The sequence below is a fragment of the Aquarana catesbeiana genome, linkage group LG11 (genome assembly GCF_042186555.1).
Source record: "Aquarana catesbeiana isolate 2022-GZ linkage group LG11, ASM4218655v1, whole genome shotgun sequence".
Classification (NCBI taxonomy): domain Eukaryota; kingdom Metazoa; phylum Chordata; class Amphibia; order Anura; family Ranidae; genus Aquarana; species Aquarana catesbeiana.
The window spans coordinates 134,745,968-134,764,729 of record NC_133334.1 but is presented as its reverse complement, the minus strand read 5'-3'; positions in this window follow the sequence as shown (position 1 = coordinate 134,764,729).

The following is an 18,762-nucleotide window of genomic DNA, read 5'->3' as shown; positions in this document are numbered from 1 at the left end:
TGGGCCCAACACAGTTGTAAATTTAAAAAACAGTTAACCAGTTGCCGACCGCCTAACGCAGATATACTGCAGCAGAATGGCACGGGCAGGCAAAATCACGTACCTGGTACGTGATTGCCTGCCGCGGGCGGGGGGTCCAATCGGACCCCCCCGGTGCCCGAGGCGGTCGGCTTCTGACTGGGAGCGATCAGAGGTGAGGGGGAGACCATCCATTTGTGGCCCCCCCCTCGCGATCGCTCCCAGCCAATGAGAATCTTCCCCTGCCTCTGTATAGTACACAGAGGCAGAGGAAATGATGTCATCTCTCCTCGGCTCGGTATTTTCCGTTCCGGCGCCAAGGAGAGAAGACATCCGAGTGATGGTAAAACACACACACACACAGTAGAACATGCCAGGCATACTTTACACCCTCCTTTACCCCCCGATCCCCCCCCCTGATCACCCCCTAATCACCCCTCCCCCCATCACACTGACACCAAGCAGTTTTTTTTTTCTGATTACTGCATTGGTGTCAGTTTGTGACAATTAGTGGGGTAGGGTAGTTAGTGGTAGCCCCCTTTAGGTCTAGGGTACCCCCCTAACCCCCCCTAATAAAGTTTTAACCCCTTGATCACCCCCCGTCGCCAGTGTCGCTAAGCGATCATTTTTCTGATCGCTGTATTAGTGTCACTGGTGACGCTAGTTAGGGAGGTAAATATTTAGGTTCACTGTCAGCGTTTTATAGTGACAGGGACCCCCATATACTAACTAATAAATATTTTAACCCCTTGATTGCCCCCTAGTTAACCCTTTCACCACTGATCACCGTATAACCGTTACGGGTGATGCTGGTTAGTTAGTTTATTTTTTATATTAAGCGAAGGGTTAATGTGTGCGTGTGGTGCTGTCCTAATTCATAGAAATACTTGGTAAATCGTGTGTAGCCAAATCCCATATGTAAAGTCGCATATAAAGTGTAAACCAAAATTGCAAATAAAAAATTCAACGAAAATAAAACCAAACATAAAACAGCAAAGTGACCCCCTTTGGAGTGTGTAGGTGTAACGTTGTCCTAGTTTAAAACATACTTTGTAAGTTGTGTGTAGCCAAATCCCACATGTAAAGTCCCATGTAAATTATAAACAAAATATGAACAAAATCGCATATAGCAAATTTAACGGCTAGGTTGGCCCCCTTTGAATTGGGGGAGGGGGGAAAGGGAACAGGGGATGAAATCAAAATAGAATAGTTTTGGCTAAAGTCATTTTTTGATTTTATCCCCTGTTCCCTTTCCCCCCTCCCCCAATTCAAAGGGGGCCAACCTAGCCGTTAAATTTGCTATATGTGATTTTGTTCATATTTTGTTTATAATTTACATGCAACTTTACATGTGGGATTTGGCTACACACGACTTACAAAGTATTTTTTAAACTAGGATAACGTTACACCTACACACTCCAAAGGGGGTCACTTTGCTGTTTTATGTTTGGTTTTATTTTCGTTGAATTTTTTATTTGCAATTTTGGTCTACACTTTATATGCGACTTTACATATGGGATTTGGCTACACACGATTTACAAAGTATTTCTATGAATTAGGACAGCGCCACACCCACACACTAACCCTTCACTTATTTTTTATAGTGTCAGGGCACCCACCGTTTATCACCGAATAAAGGTTTGGCCCCCTGATCGCCCGGTGGTGATATGCGTCACCCCAGGCAGCGTCAGATTAGCGCCAGTACTGCTAACACCCGAGCACGCACCATACGCCTCCGTTATTGGTATAGTATCTGAACGGATCAATATCTGATCCTATCAGATCTATACTAGCGTCCCCAGCAGTTTAGGGTTCCCAAAAATGCAGTGTTAGCGGGATCAGCCCAGATACCTGCTAGCACCTGCATTTTGCCCCTCCACCCGGCCCAGCCCAGCCCACCCAAGTGCAGTATCGATCGATCACTGACACTTACAAAACACTAAACGCATAACTGCAGCGTTCGCAGAGTCAGGCCTGATCCCTGCGATCGCTAACAGTTTTTTTTTGGTAGCGTTTTGGTGGGAAGGCAAGCGCCAGTGGCCTAGTACACCCCGGTCGTAGTCAAACCAGCACTGCAGTAACACTTGGTGACGTGGCGAGTCCCATAAGTGCAGTTCAAGCTGGTGAGGTGGCAAGCACAAGTAGTGTCCCGCTGCCACCAAGAAGAAGACAAACACAGGCCCGTCGTGCCCATAGTGCCCATCCTGCTGCATTCGCCAAACCTAATTGGGAACCCACCACTTCTGCAGCACCCAGACTTCCCCCATTCACATCCCCAACCAAATGCAGTTGGCTGCATGAGAGGCATTTTTATGTCCTCCCGAGTACCCCTACCCAACGAACCCCCCCAAAAAAGATGTTGTGTCTGCAGCAAGCGCGGATATAGGCGTGACACCTGCTATTATTGTCCCTCCTGTCCTGACAATCCTGGTCTTTGCATTGGTGAATGTTTTGAACGCTACCATACACTAGTTGAGTATTAGCGTAGGGTACAGCATTGCACAGACTAGGCACACTTTCACAGGGTCTCCCAAGATGCCATCGCATTTTGAGAGACCCGAACCTGGAACCGATTACAGTTATAAAAGTTAGTTACAAAAAAAAGTGTAAACAAAAAACAAAACAAAAAAATATATAAAATAAAAAAAAATTGTTGTCGTTTCATTGTTCTCTCTCTCTCTATTCTCTCTCTATTGTTCTGCTCTTTTTTACTGTATTCTATTCTGCAATGTTTATTGTTATTGTTATTATGTTTTATCACGTTTGCTTTTCAGGTATGCAATTTTTTATACTTTACCGTTTACTGTGTTTTATTGTTAACCATTTTTTTGTCTTCAGGTACGCAATTCACGACTTTGAGTGGTTATACCAGAATGATGCCTGCAGGTTTAGGTATCATCTTGGTATCATTCTTTTCAGCCAGCAGTTGGCTTTCATGTAAAAGCAATCCTAGCGGCTAATTAGCCTCTAGACTGCTTTTACAAGCAGTGGGAGGGAATGCCCTCCCCCACCGTCTTCCGTGTTTTTCTCTGGCTCTCCTGTCTCAACAGGGAACCTGAGAATGCAGCCGGTGATTCAGCCAGCTGACCATAGAGCTGATCAGAGACCAGAGTGGCTCCAAACATCTCTATGGCCTAAGAAACCGGAAGCTACGAGCATTTCATGTCTTAGATTTTGCCGGATGTAAACAGCGCCATTGGGAAATTGGGAAAGCATTTGATCACACCAATCTTGGTGTGGTCAAATGCTTTGAGGGCAGAAGAGAGAAGACAAAAAAATGTTAACCATTTTTTTGTCTTCAGGTACGCAATTCACGACTTTGAGTGGTTATACCAGAATGATGCCTGCAGGTTTAGGTATCATCTTGGTATCATTCTTTTCAGCCAGCAGTTGGCTTTCATGTAAAAGCAATCCTAGCGGCTAATTAGCCTCTAGACTGCTTTTACAAGCAGTGGGAGGGAATGCCCTCCCCCACCGTCTTCCGTGTTTTTCTCTGGCTCTCCTGTCTCAACAGGGAACCTGAGAATGCAGCCGGTGATTCAGCCAGCTGACCATAGAGCTGATCAGAGACCAGAGTGGCTCCAAACATCTCTATGGCCTAAGAAACCGGAAGCTACGAGCATTTCATGTCTTAGATTTTGCCGGATGTAAACAGCGCCATTGGGAAATTGGGAAAGCATTTGATCACACCAATCTTGGTGTGGTCAAATGCTTTGAGGGCAGAAGAGAGATCTAGGGTCTAATAGACCCCAATTTTTTCAAAAAAGAGTACCTGTCACTACCTATTGCTATCATAGGGGATATTTACATTCCCTGAGATAACAATAAAAATGATAAAAAAAAAAAAAATGAAAGGAACAGTTTAAAAATAAAATAAAAAAGCAAAAAAATAATAAAGGAAAAAAAAAAGCACCCCTGTGCCCCCCTGCTCTCGCGCTAAGGCGAACGCAAGCGTCGGTCTGGCGTCAAATGTAAACAGCAATTGCACCATGCATGTGAGGTATCACCACAAAGGTCAGATTGAGGGTAGAAATTTTAGCAGTAGACCTCCTCTGTAAATCTAAAGTGGTAATCTGTAAAGGCTTTTAAAGGCTTTTAAAAATGTATTTATTTTGTTGCCACTGCATGTTTGTGCACAATTTTAAAGCATGTCATGTTTAGTATCCATGTACTCGGCCTAAGATCATCTTTTTTATTTCATCAAACATTTGGGCAATATAGTGTGTTTTAGTGCATTAAAATTTAAAAGAGTGTGTTTTTTCCCCAAAAAATGCGTTTGAAAAATCGCTGCGCAAATACTGTGTGAAAAAAAAAATGAAACACCCACCATTTTAATCTGTAGGGAATTTGCTCTAAAAAAATTTATAATGTTTGGGGGTTCAAAGTAATTTTCTTGCAAAAAAGTGTCAGAAAGAGCTTTGTCTTCAAGTGGTTAGAAGAGTGGGTGGTGTGTGACATAAGCTTCTAAATGTTGTGCATAAAATGCCAAGATAGCTCAAAATCCCCCCAAATGACCCCATTTTGGAAAGTAGACACCTCAAGCTATTTGCTGAGAGGCATGTCGAGTCCATGGAATATTTTATATTGTGACACAAGTTGCGGGAAAAAGACAAGTTTTGTTTTTTTTTTGCACAAAGTTGTCACTAAATGATATATTGCTCAAACATGCCATGGGAATATGTGAAATTACACCCCAAAATACATTCTGTTGCTTCTCCTGAGTACGGGGATACCACATGTGTGAGACTTTTTGGGAGCCTAGCCGCGCACAGGACCCCGAAAACCAAGCACCGCCTACAGGCTTTCTAAGGGCGTAAATTTTTGATTTCACTCTTCACTGCCTATCACAGTTTCGGAAGCCATGGAATACCCAGGTGGCACAAACCCCCTCAAATGACCCTATTTTGGAAAGTAGACACCCCAAGCTATTTGCTGAGAGGTATATTGAGTATTTTGCAGACCTCACTTTTTGTCACAAAGTTTTGAAAATTGAAAAAAAGAAAAAAAAAATATTTTTTTCTTGTCTTTCTTCATTTTCAAAAACAAATGAGAGCTGCAAAATACTCACCATGCCTCTCAGCAAATAGCTTGGGGTGTCTACTTTCTAAAATGGGGTCATTTGGGGGGTTTTGTGCCATCTGGGCATTTTATGGCCTTCAAAACTGTGATAGGTAGTGAGGAGTGAAATAAAAAATTTACGCCCTTAGAAATCCTGAAGGCGGTGATTGATTTTCAGGACCCCGTACGCGGCTAGGCTCCCAAAAAGTCCCACACATGTGGTATCCCTGTACTCAGGAGAAGCAGCTGAATGTATTTTGGGGTGCAATTCCACATATGCCCATGGCCTGTGTGAGCAATATGTCATTTAGTGACAACTTTTTGTAATTTTTTTTTTTGTCATTATTCAATCACTTGGGACAAAAAAAATAATATTCAATGTGCTCAACTTGCCTCTTAGCAATTTCCTTGGGGTGTCTACTTTCCAAAATGGGGTCATTTGGGGGGGGTTTATACTGCCCTGCCATTTTAGCACCTCAAGAAATGACATAGGCAGTCATAAACTAAAAGCTGTGTAAATTCCCGAAAATGTACCCTAGTTTGTAGACGCTATAACTTTTGCGTAAACCAATAAATATACGCTTATTGACATTTTTTTTACCAAAGACATGTGGCCGAATACATTTTGGCCTAAATGTATGACTAAAATTGAGTTTATTGGATTTTTTCTATAACAAAAAGTAGAAAATGTAATTTTTTTTCAAAATTTTCGGTCTTTTTCCGTTTATAGCGCAAAAAATAAAAACCGCAGAGGTGATCATATAACATCAAAAGGAAGCTCTATTTGTGTGAAAAAAAGAACACAAATTTTGTTTGGGTACAGCATTGCATGACCGCGCAATTAGCAGTTAAAGCGACGCAGTGCCAAATTGTAAAAAGTGCTCTGGTCAGGAAGGGGGTAAATCTATCCGGGGCTGAAGTGGTTAAAAAATAATAAAAACAATATCAATAATAATACTGATAAATGAACATTAATTTGTCAGAAGGAAATTATACTGTAATGTCCATATAGGCTGAATAATAGTCCATGTATTAAATGGAGTACTGATCACATTAGAAGGCTACCTTGTTTAGGAAAGAAGCTATCCTCTGGGTACTGTAAAATGAAAAACACAAGGCGCCACTCTAAGTGCAGAGATACCATAAAGTTTATTTTACAAGACTAGAAAGGATGGTACTCACAAAGGTACATGATTAAAAGCATGTTGGCAATGTAGCCGGAGTGTCCTGAAGTCTGTATGGTCCCGGTCTGGACGGCGTTGGTATCCGATGGGGCAGGCTCAGCGGTGGAAGCCATCGCTTCCTGCCGCTGGAATGCACGCTGAGAACCAGGAAGCCAGTGAGATGAGGTCACTTCCGGGTGACGGGACATGTAGGCGACACATTTGCGGAGCTACGCTCCTTCCTCAGGCCTAACTTGTAACGTGATTGGGCTAAAATATAGAGACTGATGGATGTCGCTGATTGGTGGAAAAAGCGCTCCGGATTATGCTGCAATCGCTCAAGCTGACATATAGCTATCTAGTATGAATGTATTAGACAACAACTGCTGGAATTACTAAAATATGACAATACATATAAAACCAATATTAAAAAATGGGATTATATAAAAACAATGTTAATAATATAAATAATGATGGATAATATAGATAATTGGGGAAGTGACATGGACAACCACTTTAAATGCATAAGAGATGTTCCAGGAACACATAACCTAAGCTAACGATAAAGGATGACACATGGGTTTTTGACGTAGTGGATATGTAAATGTAAATATGAAAAATAAGATAAAAATGAAATGAGAATAATAAGAATGAAAATAAGGACAAGAATAAAAAAAAAATAATAATAATAATAAAAAAATTAAAAATAAATATAAATAAAAATAAAAAATGGAAATAAACATGAAAAATAAAAATAAATGAAATGGAAATGAAAATACTGATAAAAATAAATGTGAGATTAATTAAATAGGATGATGAGAATTATTAATGATACTGATACATAATAGAATGCAATGACAGATGGGGGAGGGGAAACAATCAAACTAGGCTGCTCACTTCTATTTCCTCATTTAACCCACCTGGGGCAAGAGAGTCCAAAGTGTATATCCAGTACGTTTCCCTCTGGCAGAGGCGTTTAAAATGCTCTGCCAGTGGGAACGTACCTGGAATGGACTCAATGATCCAAACCCTAAGGCCAGAGGAAGAATGATTATGATTGCAAAGAAAATGTAACACTGTGGGTGTCGTCTCCTGCTTCCACGAGACGATGGTGCTCCCCAAATCTTTTTCTCAGAGTGCGCATAGTTCTTCCCACATAGGACAAGTTAAGCAGCAAATTACAAATTCCGTAGAGCAATTGAAAAAACTGCTGATCTGGTATGTCTTGCCCTTGTGGGTAAACTCCTTTTGGCCATGTGTAACATGGTTACATGTCAAACATAATTTTTTGCGCTATTGATACATCCCAACCAAAGGAATAAGACATGAGAATATTGTTTTGGGACCTAATTTAGATCTAAGTTTGCTTGGTGCTATCAAATTTTTTATATTTCTGGTTTTGCGGTATGTAAATTTGGGTCTCGGAGTAATGATGGATTTAAGTTGCGGATCCTGAAGTAAGATGGGTCAATGTCTGTTTAAGATACGTTCCATAGTTTTGTATCGGGTATGGAACTTTCTCACTAATCTAACAGGTTGTGACGTGGACTCCAAATTTCTAATACATGTAGGATGCTCCGACATGTAGAGATCAAAAGCTTCATCAATCACTTTTGGTGGAAAGGCTTTGTCAATGAATTTTTGTTTTAAAAGGGACCCTTCTGTAATATAATCTGATTGTCTGGTGCAGTTTCTATGCAGACGGCAAAATTGGCTTTTGGGGATATTTGAGATCCACCTAGGATGGAGGCAGCTTTGGTGATGTAAAAAAGAATTGCCTGCCGTAGGTTTTGTGTAATTCTTAGCCAAAATTTTGCCGTCCTGATGAAATAATGTTAAATCTAGAAATGCCAATTGAAGGGAATGATCCTCTGAGGCGAATGTGAGACCATGTTTGTTATTGTTGCAATGTGTCAAAAAATCTATGAATATGGGTTCTGGGCCATCCCAAATGATTTATTTTTATTTATATTTATATTTATTTTTAATTTTTTTTTTTATTATTTTTTATTTTTATTTATTTATTTTTTTTTTGTTATTTAATTTTAATTTTTATTCCATTATTTTTTATTTTTATTTTTATTCTTATCCTTATCTTCATTCTTATTATTCTTATTTCATTTTTATCTTATTTTTCATATTTACATTTGCATATCCACTACGTCAAAAATCCATTTGTCATCCTTTATCGTTAGCTTAGGTTATGTGTTCCTGGAACATCTCTTATGCGTGTAAATCGGTTGTCAATGTCACTTCCGCAATTATCTATATTATCCATCATTATTTCTATTATTCACATTGTTTTCATATAATCCCATTTTTTAATATTAGTTTTATATGTATTGTCACATTTCAGTAATTCCAGCAGTTGTTGTCTAATGCCCCGTACACACGGTCGGACATTGATCGGGCATTCCGACACCAAAATCCAAGGATTTTTTCCGACGGATGTTGGCTCAAACTTGTCTTGCATACACACGGTCACACAAAGTTGTCGGAAAATCCGATCATTCTGAACGCGGTGACGTAAAACATGTACGTCGGGACTATAAACGGGGCAGTAGCCAATAGCTTTCATCTCTTTATTTATTCTGAGCATGCGTGGCACTTTGTGCATCAGATTTGTATACACATGATCGGAAATTCCGACAACGGATTTTGTGTGTCGGAAAATCTAATGGAAAATGTGTGATGGAGCCCACACACGGTCGGAATTTCCGACAACAAGGTCCTATCACACATTTTCCGTCAGAAAATCTGACCATGTGTACGGGGCGTAATACATTCATACTAGATAGCTATATGTCAGCTTGAGCGACTGCAGCATAATCCGGAGTGCTTTTTCTACCAATCAGCGACATCCATCAGTCTCTATATTCTAGCCCAATCACGTTACACGTTAGGCCTGAGGAAGGAGTGTAGCTCTGCAAACGCGTCGCCTACATGTCCCGTCACCCGGAAGTGACTTCATCTCACTGGCTCCCTGGTTCTCAGCGTGCATTCCAGCGGCAGGAAGCGACGACTTCCACCGCCGAGCCTGCCCCATTGGATACCAATGCTGTCCAGACCGGGACCATACAGACTTCAGGACACTCCGGCTTCATTGCCAAAATGCTTTTAATCATGTACCTTTGTGAGTACCATCCTTTCCAGTCTTGTAAAATAAACTTTATGGTATCTCTGCACTTAGAGTGGCGCCTTGTGTTTTTCATTTTACAGTAACCCTTTCTATCTGCCTACCATTCATTACTCCTACTTATTGGTGATTTCTATATTTACAGACTTTCTTTGTGTTTGTACGCCCATATATATATTTATTGTCCCATATACTTAAATTTTTCAGTCATTCATCTGAATTGTTTTATTTTGTGACTTTGCATCGGTTACTCTGAGCTCCAATTTCTCTGTGTTTTAGGGAAAATAACTCTGACTGACCAAAAAACAACATTCTTCGGACTAGAAAGTCCAATACTTACAGGAGGAGCCAGATACTGTAGGTCCGCAATAACGAACAGAGTAACAGTACTAACCACGTTGCCCTGAACACCACCGCTGGCTGGATACAAGAGCAAGTAGGGGGGATGACTGTAGACGCAGAAAGACATTTTTCTTTAAAGTGAGAGTCCTATTTGAAAAGTATTTTGGTGGGTGGAAGTGCCATCAGGACAGTACATGCTTTGTGTACAGAGACAGAGAACAGAGGGGGTCCTGAACCAAAAGGAATCAGTTCAAATACTCCAACTGATCTGTTGTTGTGTGTGGCATAGGAAGTTCTCCAAAAGGTAAATGTGTGTCCGGGATAAAGTCACTCTGACACTGTCCCACATAGGTGCGAATTCTGCAATCATGTCAAAGCTTGTATGAGTTCCAAAGTTTGGAAGCCATTATGTTAAAAGGTGTTGAGGATCAGTTAGGCAGTTAGGTCTCGGAATGGCTGGCGCCATCTTCTTTGATCCCAGCGGGGGGAAGGCATATCCCAGAATGGATTAGGTGTGGGAGTGGAGGGGTGGTGGGGTAAGGCATCCGTTTCCAGTAGGCCAAGTTTGATCAGAAGCTCCTTGCCTTCGGTAACATTATAAACCGTGTACATGGTGCCATTATGAGGAACCATAAGCTTAAAGGGAAAACCCCAATGGTAGAGGCTACGAGCTGATTGGAGCACTGATGTATAAATAGAAAAGAAAACCGCGCTAAAACAGTAATGAGTAAAGTCCAATCAACAATCGATGAGACAAAGTTCAATTAAAGTCCAGAACAAAACAGTAGATTTCTCTATGTGATGAGATGGAGAAAATATATGAAAAGTAACTGTGTGGTGAACTGCTTACCAGAACGTAAGCCAATCAGACGGATGGCTTAAACCCAGCCCAGGCCTTTAAGAGCGCTCCAAAATGGGCAGGATCCGTCGCGCTCATGCAGCAGAACGGGTCCGCATAGGGTTTAATCAGAAAAAAATACAAAGACCATAGCGTGATACTGACATAATAATATATTAGATCAAAAAAAGGAGAAAAGTGTGTTCCCACAAATAATCATGAAAATCATAAATGCACCCTGAATGCACAGCATATACAGGGACGTGAAAATGGTGACATGCAACATGCAATGAGTAATGCCCTTAGAAGTGAAATTTAAAACACCAAGTGTATCTGTTTGTCAGAAGATAACATTGGAAGAGCAGACAAAAACGCCAAAAACAGAAAAACACACCAGGTGCACAGACACAAGAGGCCGCTTACCAGATGGCAAACTGGTGAAGATATAATCAGCTGTAGGCTTACTGCCTCTGTGTGACCCAGAGTATAGATTTAATTGAACCCATAGGGGTTCCTGCTCACCAGAAGGTTGATTGGAAATGGCCCAAACGAAACCTTGGCGGAGTCACCGCGATCCCGTCCTGGCAGGCTCTCCACAGGCTCAAATATGCATATGTTTTCAAAGAAGAGAAGCAGCCAATAGCGTGATAACGTTGAGACTCCAATTTATTAAAAAGCAAACACTTACATTAAAAACAACGAAAAACAGCAATGCCGGCCGGCACTCAGACAGCTCCCGTCCACAACAGGGCGACGTGGTGATGTCAGCACGTCCCTCCCAGACGCGTTTCGTCACAGGTTGACGTTCTCAATGGGAAACGGGCAGCGCGCTGAGCCACCACACTATATGCAGACACCAAGCCTTGCTCTGGGACCAAATAGGTAAAGCACAGAATGCCATCTTTGGTGTGGGCATAAATATTGGCAAGTTGCAGGAATAGCGGCGAATAAACGTCAGCTAATTCTCGTCACTTCTAAGGTATATCTGGCACATAAAAGCTGAGGCTCTTAACATTACAGAAGTTAAAATAGAAATTGATGTTATTAACGCCCTCTATAAAAAGAGGGCGGGCCTCAGTTGTCAGATATAGGGGGACTAATCTTAGTGGTCAGATAAACATATCCAAAAAACAGTGTCCCTGATGAATGGACAACATATCAGTCCGAACCCTGGACATTCAGCCATATGGGAACAAACAGCTTAAGATTAACTAGTTGAGAATTGAGTAGTACATGGCCCTAATTTGTTCCTCAAAATTAATTGCATATATACAATAAAACACACAATAGGGCAAAATATGTATAAATGTATTGCTGGTACCAAGGCAAATAGGCCTATACCTTATAAATGGATTAAATGAAATAAACCATGAATTTATATATTGCACCCCATGAACTGATGTGACTTCCTTCATTTTGCATCTATGATCTAGGATAACCTGGGGGATATCTGGAAAGATTTGTATTTTCACCCCATTAAATTCAATGTTTGCAGTGTTTGGAGTTTTATATTGTAGGCCTGTAATTCTTAGGAATAACTCACTTAAATCTAATAATATAATAATAATAAAATTATTCAATAATGTAATTAAATCAAAAACACTGAAATTTGCTCAGTTGCAGAATTGTCACTGTCATTACTTTTTCAGTGTTTGATGAAGGATTTCCCCACAAATCACTATCGCTCAATTCTGCAAGTAATTCTAATTTATTATCGCTGTTTTCTAGCTAGTCTAAAACCACTTTTGATGTAAAGGGACGGTTTTGGTTGCTATGGACATTCTCCAGTTTCCAGGCAAAAAGAACAGTATTTATAATATAAATCTGCATGCAGGGCACTGGATAAACCACTAGGGACAGAAGGGATGTGAAATAAATTGATACAGTAATGTAATCTGTAAGATTACAGTGTACTGTATATACTTTGTTTTTTACTTTTTGGTGCCGTTCTCCATCCCCGTGCGTTGCAACGCTCACAGGGAACGGAGCTCAGAGCTGTGATACATCGAGCGGAGGATGGCTCACACACAGAGCGGGGAGGACATCGCAGGATCCTGGAGACAAGGTAAGTTTGCTGTACCTGGATCCTGCAATGCAATCCCGAGTGTGGCTCGGGGTTACCGCTTTGCCGATCTCTGCAAAGACTACAAGTCTTTGGCTGAAAACTTCACATTCATACAGTCCCAAGTAGAGGATTTAGAAACCGTAGAAACAATCTTCAGATACGAGGCATCCCTGAGACAGTCACTGATCCCCTGTCAGCATCTGCTAAACTATTCCATACCCTCCTTCCTAAAGCCTCTACAACTGCCTTTGCTTGTGACAGAATACATCGGGGCCTGCGCCCAAAACTACCATTAGATAAACCTCTTTGTGATGTAATTCTTTGCTTGAAAGATTATCTCATTAACCTCCCTGACGGTATTGCCGAGTGTGGCTCGGGGTGGATTTTCAGCACCAAAAGCGGTAACCCCGAGCCACACTCGGGAATACCGTCAGGGAGGTTTCTACGGTTTCTAAATCCTCTACTTGGGACTGTATGAATGTGAAGTTTTCAGCAAAGACTTTCTTTGCAGAGATCGGCATGAGCTAGAGCAAGCTCGTCATGCTTAGTCTCTATTAAATTGGTACGGCTGCCCAATGCAGTTATTTTCTGTGTCAGTGTACCTGGTGGTATTTTGCAGCTAGCATTTCATATGTAGAAGACAAATTATCCTCTAGATCAGCTTTTGTTAGCTGTGTGGGGTACTCACAGTTCTCCTGTTGTTAGGAAGAAACTGTGGGCAATGTTGCTGGGGCCATGGAGCCCCGCTGGGCCTGGGCGCCATCACTGGTCATGCCTGCCAGTTCCTTGGTGCGTAGAAGATAGGTGGTAAGTGACCATAGGTGGTAAGTGACCATTGCGGCTGGCGACTCTTTGATTTCTTGCCGGACAGCATGCACCATGTTGTCCCACAGGGGTGCGTGGTATTCAGGGCTGGAAAATCATATGATATGGCCCTGTGGGAGTCGATTTAATCTTAGACACCTTTCACACTGAGGCACTTTTCAAGCGCTTTTGCGCTAAATATATCGCATGAAAAGCTCCTGAAAACTGCTTCAGATTCATTTCAATGGATGCTTGCACACTGGGGCGGTACGCTGGCAGGGCGGTGAAAAAAGTCCTGCAAGCAGCATCTTTGGAGCACTTAAAAAAAAGGCCTCAAAAACGCCCCTCTCCATTGAAATGAATGAGAAGCGCTTCAAAAGGGCCTTAAAAGTGCAGCAAAAGTGCTTCAATAGCACCGCAAAATGGTTATTTTTTTTTTAAGGTCACTTTGTCACGTGACCTTAAAAATCACGCTGCAAAAGCGTTGCAAAAGGACCGCAAAAACGCCCAACGTTTTATGGGCAGTTTTGAAATGCCTCAGTGTGAAAGGGGACTTAGTGTCTGCTGGAGCTCTCACAGGAAGCTTCCATCTCTCATCGCGCCGTGCATGCACCCCCCACTTTATCACTATTTAAAGGCACAGCACCTTCTAGAGCAGAAACCCACATTAATATATGTTTTTTTTCACTTACACCATAATCGCAGGAATATATATGAAAGTGATTTACACACATGTATGTATATATATATATATATATATATATATATATATATATATACACATTATCTCACAAAAGTGAGTATACCCCTTACATTTTTGTAAATATTTTATTATATCTTTTCATATGACAACACTGAAGAATTGACACTTTGCTACAATGTAAAGTAGTGAGTGTACAGCTTGTATAACAGTGTCAATTTGCTGTCCCCTCAAAATAACTCAACACACAGCGATTAATGTCTAAACCGCCAGCAACAAAAGTGAGTACATCCCTAAGCGAAAATTTCCAAATTGGGCCCAAAGTATCAATATTTTGTGTGGCCACCATTATTTTTCAGCGCTGCCTTAACCCTCTTGGGCATGGCATTCACCAGAGCTTCACAGGTTACCACTGGAGTCCTCTTTCACTCCTCCATGATGTCATCACGGAGCTGGTGGATATTAGAGACCTTGCACTCCTCCACCTTCCATTTGAGGATGCCTCACAGATGCTCAAAAAATATTTACAAAAATGTGAGGGGTGTATTCACTTTTGTATATATATATATATATATATATATATATATATATATATATATATATATATATATATATATATATATATATATATATATATAAACAAATTAATGAACAATATATTGAAAAGATGATAAGGTATATACAAAAATGTTTGATTAATTGCATATCACTACTCACAGATTCAATGCTATATGCTATATTGATCCAACCACTGTGTGGCACTATACAATGCCCAGTCTGAGAAGGAAAGAATAACCCAAATAGACACAACCCCATATAGGGAATAGGGCAAACAATGAAGGACCCAGACAATTATCAGTCAACAATACCTGCATGCATAGTAAAAGGATGTATGTATAGGTATACATATAAACATACTCAGCATAAATGAGTATACGCCAACAGATTTGTCAGAAAACCTTTACTTTCCTTTCAGAATCAACATTTTCTATGGGGCAATAATCTACTAAATACTCCCACAAACGCAGGCCATTAATTGCAACCAAGATTGTTAATTTGCACACATAAAAAAGTATTTTTTCTAACAAATTAATTCAAGACCATGTTGAAAAAATATGAATGCACCTCAATGAAAGTCTTAGGATCAAAGCTAAATTCCAGACAACAAAATCCTAATTAGCAAGAATTCAACTACAAGTGAGTCTAATGATTTATTCAACAGGTGTCTAGCAGATATGTGATTATAAAAGAGTGTTACTTAACAAAGAAAACCCCTTCCCATTTCTTGATGTCATCAGTGGCATCACATGGAAGAGAAATGTCACAAGGCCTGAGAAAGAAAATAATTTCTTTACACAAGAAAGGTGAAGGCTATAAGAAGATCAGCAAAGCTTTACTCATCAGTCAGAATACTGTAGCAAAAGTGATATAAAAATGAACAGAGATGAAACGGCAACCATCTCACAGAGACCTCCAGCTCGTCCATTGAAGTTAACACCTCGACAGGAGTGTCTTCTGAGGAGAAGAGCTGAAGAAAATCACCATGCAAGTTCACTGCAGTTAGCTAAAGAAGTAGAAAGCCGAATTGGGGTGATTGTTTCTCGTGACACAATCCAGGGTACATTGCAGAGGAATGGCATGCATGGGTGTGGTCCATGAAGGAAGCCTCTCCTAAAGCCCGTGCACAAAAAAGCCCACATAGAATTTGCCAGGGCCCATGCTGAAAAAGAAGAAGACTACTGGGACTATGTACTCTGGAGTGATGAGACCAAGATAAATGTTTTTGGAACTGATGGCTTCAAAACTGTATGGCGTCGAGGGGTACAACAAAAAATGCATGGTGCCTACAAAGAAACATAGGGGTGGCAGTGGCCTTCTGTGGGGCTTCATAAGTGCTGCTGGTGTCGGGGAGCTGCATTTTATTGATGGTATCATGAATTCACAGATGTACTGCTCTATGTTGAAAGAGAAGATGGTACCATCACTCCGTGCCCTTGGTTGTCGTGCACTTTTCCAACATGACAAAGATCCAAAACACACATCTAATGCCACTGTTGCATTCCTAAAGAAGAACAGGGTGAAAGTGATTCAGTGGCCAAGCGTTTTTCCTGATCTGAACCCAATCGAACTCCTATGGGAAATTCTGAAGAGACAAATTGAGCATCACTCTCCATCCAGCATCCTGGCTCTAAAAGAGGTCATTATAGAAGAAGGGAAAAAGTTAGATGCTGCAATATGTTGCCAACTTGTTCATTCCATGCCTAGAAGACTTGGCGCTGTCCTTACAAATCATGCCGGTCATACAAAATACTAGTTGTAGTAGTTTTTGTTGTGGAGTCTATTAATATTTGCATCAACTAATTTAAGTAAAACTGAAGATTTTGTAATCTAAGTTATATTATTAACCTTACTTTCATATAATGAGCTAAACCAATGTTCTATAAAACTCAGTTTTGTCAAAATTTAGAAAATTGTTCTTGTGTTAATTGAGATGCTGATTTAAATCTTACTTTTCAAAAGGGATGTATTTATTTATGCTGAGCACTGTATATTATCCATGTGTGCTAAAAGAGGACGGTGAACCAGCAATTGTATTTATAAGAAGACATAAAAATTGATGAACTACAAATCATTACTCTCTTATGATCTAACTATAGAGGAGGGAGAGTGTGTTACATTTCGGTGAGAGTTTTTGCCCACAGATGGATTTAGATAGATTAGCGTTAATCAAAGATGTGTATTTGTTCACTAAAAAATTGTTGCTACATGTGATTCATGATAAAGAACATACACTCACCGACCACTTTATTAGGTACACCTGTTCAAATTCTTGGTACTGTAACAAATTGCTAATCAGCCCATCACATGGCAGCAACTCAATGCATTTAGGCATCTAGTCGTGGTGAAGATGACATGCTGAAGTTTAAACTGAGCATCAGAATGGGGAGAAAAGGAGATTTAGGTGAATTTGAAAGTGGCATGGCTGGTCTGAGTATTTCAAAAACTGCTGATCTACTGAGATGTTCATGCTCAACCATCTCTATGGTTTACAGAGAGATGGTTCTGATAAGCCCCCTGCTTGCAGACCCCCACAACCACCACCCAGGGTTGTGGGGAAGAGGCCCCCTGTCCCCTGCCCCAAAGCACCCCTCCATTTTGAGGGCATGTGGCCTGGTATGGTTCAGTATGGAGGGGAGCTCACTTGTCCCCCCCTCTCCTGGTGGAATTCCCACCGGAATTAATCTCCCCATTCTCTGCCGGCAACCTCCTAGGACACGTCACAGATCCCAGGAGGCTGCAGGTCCATTCACAAAGCACAGTGTGACTCGGGCATGTGCAGTGACGAGCCAGCTATGAAGCAGCAAGGAATCACAGCTGGCTTCTCACTGTAAACATGCCAGCTGGCAAAGAAACAGCCCAAGTAAGGACAGAGCTAGATACCTGCTCAGGTAAGTGTCTTTTTATTAAAAGTCTGCAGCTATAGTATTTGTAATTTTTTTAAAGAGACCAAGAACCTCTTTAAACTGAGCTTCATATTGAAAATATTGCCCTTCATATCTTTATTGACACCATTAATGTATTTAAAGAGGTTGTCACAGTCAGGGGTCAGGCTTAGAGACCATTTTTGTTGCAGCTACTTTCTAATGTTGGCAATCCCGCTATAGATACACCCCCCCCCCCCAATCTTATTTGCTATCCCCACTGACTGACTGTGCAGTAACTGAAATGAGCAACTCCATATTCCTGTTATAGGAACTTACACAGTAGCTCACGTGTAACAGGCATTCTTCATTGGGTCATGCATAGATTATAATGTAAGACTATTTGTTATGCAGTTTTCTTTTATGGCCACAAGATGGTGATAGAGAGATGCTGACCTTTCCTTCCTGAACATGAAGAGACACAGATGACACTGGGAGGTAAAAAGTTTAAGGGGTACTATACCCTTGTTTATACATTTGAGTGCACTCAAAACACAGCATAGGATTATATTCATTCTTGCTGTGTTCTGGCTAATGATATAAAACTGTATTTCTTTAATTTCTATTTGGGTATAAGTTTATTTTTGCCCTGTTAAGCAGCCTGTGTTCAAATTTGTCTGCTGTGTGAAATCTTGTTTAAATTGATTACTTATGTTAATCTGTGTTAACAGATTAAGCATATTTACCAAAAGACATGTGTGTTCTTGTTTATTGGCAATGCCCCGCAGCCAGGCGAAAGGTATTTCTCACTTGTGTTGTCATTTGTGCTCGTAGTGGTATTGTTCAACCAGGTGTGCCTGAGAGGCTGAGGCTGTTCTTGGAGTTGAGGCACAGAACAGAGAACCCAAAATTACCAAGCGGCTCCTTTGTATGTTTTTACATAATGTATGTATGTTTTTACATAATATAAGCAATGGGTATTCCGTCTTGTTCTATGTGATTTGCTAAAAAATGTTTAGAGTACTTAAATAGCAGAATGTAAGAACAGTTTAGGTAACTGCTCTGGGCTAATACTTCCCAGAAGCGCATGACGACCTGCAGCAATATGCATCTCATACAACCATTTTTTGTAAGATTATTGCAGCCTGGCTGCTCATTACTGTCACTCACTAGGTTGCCCATGAGGTTACTAGTAGGAATGGGCCAAACACCCCTC